Here is a 6,403-nt window from a genome sequence, read left to right on the forward strand (position 1 = left end):
GAGGAGCAACCAGGGGCACAGGGGTCTACTGATTCTATCCACCCCCCTAATCCAGGACAGGACCTCTCCCCAATATGACTGCACCCTAGGACAAGACCACCACATGTACATGTAGTCACTTATTGCATTTTGGCATTTCCAACAGTGAGGGTCGTAGCCTGGGCTCATTCTGGATATCCTCTGTGGGGTTAGTGCCATCTGTGTAGGACCTTTAGTGCTTGATGTCTATACTGGGGGGAGGTCGTTGAGCGGTGGGCCCAGATGCACATCTTTGTCCACCTTTTGTCATCTATTGCCACTCCCAGGTCTTTCTCCCATTGTGTCCGTGCCGGGGGGGGATCCCTTTGTATCGAGAACAAGAGGAGCTTATATAAACGGGATATAACCCCCCTGGAACCTCGAGTGGAGATGATCATTTTCTCAAAGTCCATTAGGGTGTCACCCCATTAGGGTTCGGAGAGAACTCCCTTGAGTTGGAGGTAGCGGAATGGCGACAGTTTACCCAGCCCCAGGCCTCCTCAAGATCTAGAAGGGGCATGAAGGACCCTCCCACCCACAGGTGGCAAGCCCTGACGAGGCCCGCTTCATACCACCTCTGGTAGGTGGCTGGTTCCGCCACTTTAGCTAGGAACGGCGGAGCCCAAATGCAGCTCAGCGGGAAGGGCCAGGTCGTGAGCCATTTGTAGTAACTCCCTTCCTTCCAGACGGACCAGAGGACCCCCCAGTACCGGGTGATCCAGTACCCGCCCGGGGATGCGTACTCTTGGGACCCATAACCATTCATCGAGCGTGACTGGGGCAAGTAACCTATTGTCCAGGGCCACCCACTGCTTTTCTGTCCTAGGGTTAAAGTGATCAACAAGGATCCTCAACTGGGATGCCCTGTAGTATGTGTCAAGATCCGGGAACCATCCTCCTTCGACCTCGTTAGGACATCGTAGGAGATCCTGTGTTTCTTTCCCGCCCAGAGGAACCTGAGCAGGGTGCGCTTCATTGAGTGTAAGAAGGGTTTAGGCACCTGGGTGGGGAGCATCTGGAAGAGAAACAGGAATTTGGGGAGTACTACAATTTTGATCAGATTGAGTCGTGCCATCCATGAGAACCCTGAGGCCGCCCACCTCTCTATATATCTCTTGACGTCTGTCCACAGTGGGGTGAAGTTACTCGAAAAGAGGTCATCCGGGTTGGGTGTGATTAGGATTCCCAGGTGTCGGAACCCACCTTTCTGCAACTGGAAGGGGAGATCCTCCACATATTTTATCTCGGTTTCTGGCAATTGACCCCCTATGAAAGCCACCGACTTGCCTAGGTTAACATTGTACCCTGAGAGGTCCCCATAGCGCACCAAGGCTCGTAACACGTGGGGGATCGTTTGTGACGGTTTGGTGACATATAGGAGAGTGTCGTCGGCAAAACAAGCTGATCTTGTAATGGGAGCCACCCAATCCGAACTCCAGTGATAGCTTCATTATTGCACACCGAGATCGCCCAGGGTTCCATAAGTAGGGCGTATATCAGGGGGGCTAATAGGCAGACCTGTCTTGTTCCTCTCCCTAGAGGGAAGGCCTCCGATTCCATCCCATTGGCAGCAACCCTAGCCATGGGGGTGGAATACAGTGCCGCCATCCATCCCAACCATCTCTGGCCCATCCCTATTGCCGACAGAACCTCCCCCATGAACGCCCAGCTCACCCTATCGAAGGCTTTCTCTGCATCCAGGGATAGCAGTAGAGCCCCTTCGTCCCGGGTTTCCCTTGAATGTAGCACATGGAGGGTTTTGCGCATGCTGTCTGAGGCTTGCCTGTTGAGTATGACGCCCACCTGGGCTGGGTGAACCAGGCGGGGGAGGTATTTCTCCAGGCGGGTGGCCAGGATCCTGGCAAAGATCTTGGCATCGAGGTTCAGAAGAGAAATAGGTCTGTAGGAACCGCACTCCATCAGATCTTTTCCTGGCTTAGGGATAACCATGATGAGTGCCTGCAGGAAGGTGGGGGGGATCGTGGCCTTGTTTCGGATTTGATTAAACAGTTTGGCTAGGGGCTCCATCAATGTGAGCTGGAATTGTTTGTAGAAATCTGCCATGTACCCGTCTCCCCCCCGGGGCCTTACCCACTTTCAGTCTCTTGATGGTTGCTCAACCTCCTCCACAGCTATATCCCCCTCAAGATCCTACAATTCAACCTCCGTTAAACGGGGTAGCGAGTATTCCTCCAGGTATGCCCGGATCTCCTCCAGCGATTTCCCCCCCCTGTTTTGCATACAGGTCCCTGTAAAAATCTGCAAAGGAGCCTATTATCTCTGCCTTTTTATTGAGTGTATTACCCTCCCTGTCCTTAATAGGCCGACCCTTCTCTCCAATCTGCATCCCCTGGCTCTACGCGCCAGTAGTGTCCCCACCCTGTATCCCCTCTCATAGCATCTCTGTCGTGTATATCTCAATTTCTTGACCACCTCCCCTATGAGGACTGTGTGTAGGGCTTGTTGTTTCCCTCGCATTTCCTCCAGGAGAGACTCCCTGTCAGCTCCCTCCTGGTTGAGCCTACCCCGCAGAATCTTGAATTCCGCTCGTATCGTGGCCTCATTGAGCCCTCTTTCACGTTTGCACCTGGCACCCTCTGCTATGAGAAGACCTCGAGAGGTGGCCTTTGCCGCCTCACATACTGTCACCATGTCTGGTTCCCGTTATCATTTGTCTCGAAGTACGCCACCATTTCACTTCTCAGGAAGTCCCTGAAGACTCGATCCCTAAGAAGTGTGTCATTGCACCACCAGCGGGCTGATCTGGGGGACATGGGCAGAACCAACTTGCCACCAGGGGCTCGTGGTCGGATCAAGTTATTGCCTCGACCTTTGGGGTTGTAGCCACCCCGCCCCCTCCTTTGAAGTTAGAAGCAAGTCGATTCTGGTATAGGTGTGGTGTGGGGTGGGAGAAGAATGTGTATCCCCCCGGCTCGGGATGTGCCGCTCGCCAGACGTCCTCCCAATAATGTTCTCTTAGGAGGGTCTGCAACGCCAGGTTATCTTTAGCTATCCCCTTCGGCTCAACCCCTCTCGCCGTCCACCAATCTAGTTTGGGATCCATTATAAGATTGAAATCGCCCCCCAGTATCATGGCCCCTTCTGCCCATTCGTCCATTACTCCCATGATTTGGGTCAGAAATCCTATCTGGCCTGAGTTGGGAGCAGAGTGATGCGCTCGCCTTCATGGGTGCCCTTGATCGCCAGGAACCTCCCCCGGAAGGCCCTCTTGGTTTCACTGTTTGAGAGGTGGAATGTTTTACTCAGGAGGATCCCCACCCCCTCCTTCTTTGAGCTTCTGTGGGAGGCCCAGAAGTTGGACCCGATTTCCCTCCCCCTGATGGGTGATTCTTTGCCCTGTTTATAGTGGGTTTCTTGGAGGAAAAGCACCATTAGTTGTTGTTTACGGAACATGTTACTGGTCAGAGACCTTTTGTTTTGTGAGTTTAGGCCCTTGACATTGAGTGTGCCTATCTTGCCTTCAACCATTATCGTCTAGAGAGTCCTTCTCTTTCTGCCCCTTGGTGTAGTGCTGGTGTGCGGCCTGCTGTGGAATAAAAGACTCTGGTTCGATCTGGCTAATCCCCCCTCACCCCCAAAGACCCTTCTTGGTGACTCCATTTTGACATTTGCGTTGGTCTTTCCCCCTTCACCCCCTGTCCCTTCCATTGGTCTTTCCCCTCCCTCCCCCCGACCCAAACTCCCCCCTCCCCATGCCCCCCCATTCCCCTGCATTGTAAGGCGTTAGTCCACGCCCCCCAACAGGTGTCGGGGTTGGTCAATGAACCACCAAGGACTCTAATCCCAGCTCCGGGTATTTCGTATGTTAGGGAATCCCATTTCTTGCATTCAATGTGGGTGGACCCCACCCAAAACCTCGGTACAAGTGTCCGAGGTGGAATTTTGGAACTATGAACCCCGCCTCAACCTATAACTTCAAACTCGGACTCTGTGTGCGGGTCAACTCAACAAAATAGTTAACGTTTAACAGACTTCAGCCAGCCCTCCAACCAGGCGGGCCAAGCGATGTGCCAACGTGGCGCACAGCCGTGGTGCCTCCGGGCCCCGGCCCCAGGTTCCACCACTGTCACAACCTGGTATTGATGAGCATCGAAGAATTTCCTCAACCTCCGGAAGGGTGATGCTATTATGGTTTCGGGTGGCCCTCGGAGGTCGTTGATGGGTGTCTGTTTTTTTGGAACTTGCGTGCCCCCTTGACCTTAGATTTGCCGCTGAGCTTCTCCAATCTGTCGGGGCCCCTTGGGGGGTCCCTGGCACCTCCTTCTCGGCCACCGGAGTGGCCCGCCTGGTCGCCCATCAAATCATCCGTGACCCGTTGGATGTCCTCTTCAGACACTTGGCGGTGTGTCTCCCAAAGCCATTCAAATGCCAGGTAGAAGGGGTGGCCCCAACGGTATCTGACCCCCTTTCCCTGAAGCCATCTGGTGAGGTTGCTGCACTTCTTTCTCATTAACAGGGTGGGGGCTGATAGGCCCTGAAAGATAACACTCTGGAGTCTCCGTATTGAATATTGCCAAGGTTCCTCACTTTCTCCAGAATTTTATCTTTGTCCTCGTAATAATGTAGCCGAGCCAGCACTGAGCATGTGCCTCTGCCCCCTCCACCCACCCGGTGGACCCTATCAAATTTGATCTCACCATCGGCGTCCGCCCCCATGACAATCCTTATGATGTTGTGTACTTTGCCCTCAAAGCCTTGTGTGCTTTCACCCTCGGCCTCCAATAATCCAAAAATACACAGGTTATTCCTCCTCTCCCTATTTTCCATGTTGTCAACCTTGAGCCGGAGTTCTTCTTCACATCGTTGCATTTCTTGGAATCTGGCTTCCATTTGGGTCTCGAGGAGTGCTGTGGAAAGCTGGTTGTTTTCAAAACCCTCCATTCGGTCTTCTAAGGTGGTGACTTTGGTCGTAAGGTCGGCCAGCTTGGCACCCATGTCGGTCCTTATCCCGCGAATCTCCTCCAGAATCATCTGGATATTATTCTGGATGGCGCCCATGTCTGGAGGCGGGGTGGAGGGGCCCCCGGTCGCCATGGTGCCCTCGTTGGCCACGAATTGGTATTGTGACAGGTTTTCTTTCCAGCTCATGGGGTGCTCATATTGGTCACCTGTTGTTGGTGGTTACTGCTTAGCTTGCGGCCATGTCGGGACCCGCCCAGGCGTGGGGTGGAAGGGGATTTGCTATTCGTGGTTGTCGGTGCCTCAATGTCGGTCGGGTTTACCTGGATCGGGCAGTTGCCCCTGCGATGGTGAACTCTGGGTTTCTCTGCGAGGGGGCTCTGAGTTTGCAGTGGTGGCAACGGCGTAGCACAGCTCCTTCTGGGACAGGGCGCACCCTATGTGGCTATCCGATAGCCAAGCGTGGCTAATATCCCCTCTAGTGCACATTATGGCCAAGCCTCTCTCCGAGTGGCCCTCCATCGAGGGCTCAAGTCCTGCGGGGTGGATACGGGGGTGTCAGTCAGAGGGGCTCCTCACCTGTAGCATGTGGCTTCCTGTGTCCCTCAGTTCATAGAGTCAGGGGCGCGCTCCCACGACGGCCTGGGCTGAAGGAGGGGCCGTGGCCTCTTTGGGTAACAGAACTGCAATGACACCCCTACCTTGGGGGTCCGGGCCAGTTGCTCCTGCCAGTTAGTGATGTGAAGAGGTGCCCCAGGCCTCGCTGAAGTGGTGGGGCGTCCACTCTCGGTGTCTCAGGTGCCCCCGGGTGCCCCCCTCCAGTGTCAGTAGCAGGGGAGGCGGAGGGGGGTGTGTATTGGGGGGGCGCACTCCCGCATCGGCCCCCCAGCTCTCCAATCCAACTGGCAGCAGGGGCCGGGGACTCGCTGTGCGTTGGTGGCTTCCTGGCGGGCCACCTTTGGGTCTGCACGATGTGGGGAGAAGTTGGGCTCTCGCCCTGCAGGGCCCCGCTACCGCTCCTTCGGGTGGCTCGCCCGAGGTGGCGGGGAGTCCGTGTTTGGGGACCTGGGTTCCACCCTGTTGTTCACCGCAGTTGGGGGGTGCGTCGGGGGGTGCGCTCCTACGTCGGCCCCCCCATGTTTCTACCGCTCTGTGGGCGAGGGCTCGGCAGCACCGCTCCGGGTCGGGCTCTGATTGTGTGGCTGATAAGGGCGCGAGACAAGTGGGGGCGCTGAGCTGCTGCCGCGCAGGGCCGTGCAGGCACGGCCACGCCGGGCCCACACAGAAGGCTGGGGCGGGGAACTCCAGCGTCCCGCAGGTAGACCACCTCAGGTTCGCCTTTGTGTAGCACGGCCTCCTCCTCTCCCGTAGCTGGCTCCCTCCTCGATGTGCCGGGGGGTGTTACGATGTCCGCCTGGAGCGTGGCAGCTTCCCCCGGTGCGTTGCGCGAGGCTGTGGGGGAGGG

The sequence above is a fragment of the Ambystoma mexicanum genome, chromosome 2q, assembly GCF_040938575.1.
Source record: "Ambystoma mexicanum isolate Mex_15411 chromosome 2q, UKY_AmexF1_1, whole genome shotgun sequence".
NCBI lineage: Eukaryota > Metazoa > Chordata > Amphibia > Caudata > Ambystomatidae > Ambystoma > Ambystoma mexicanum.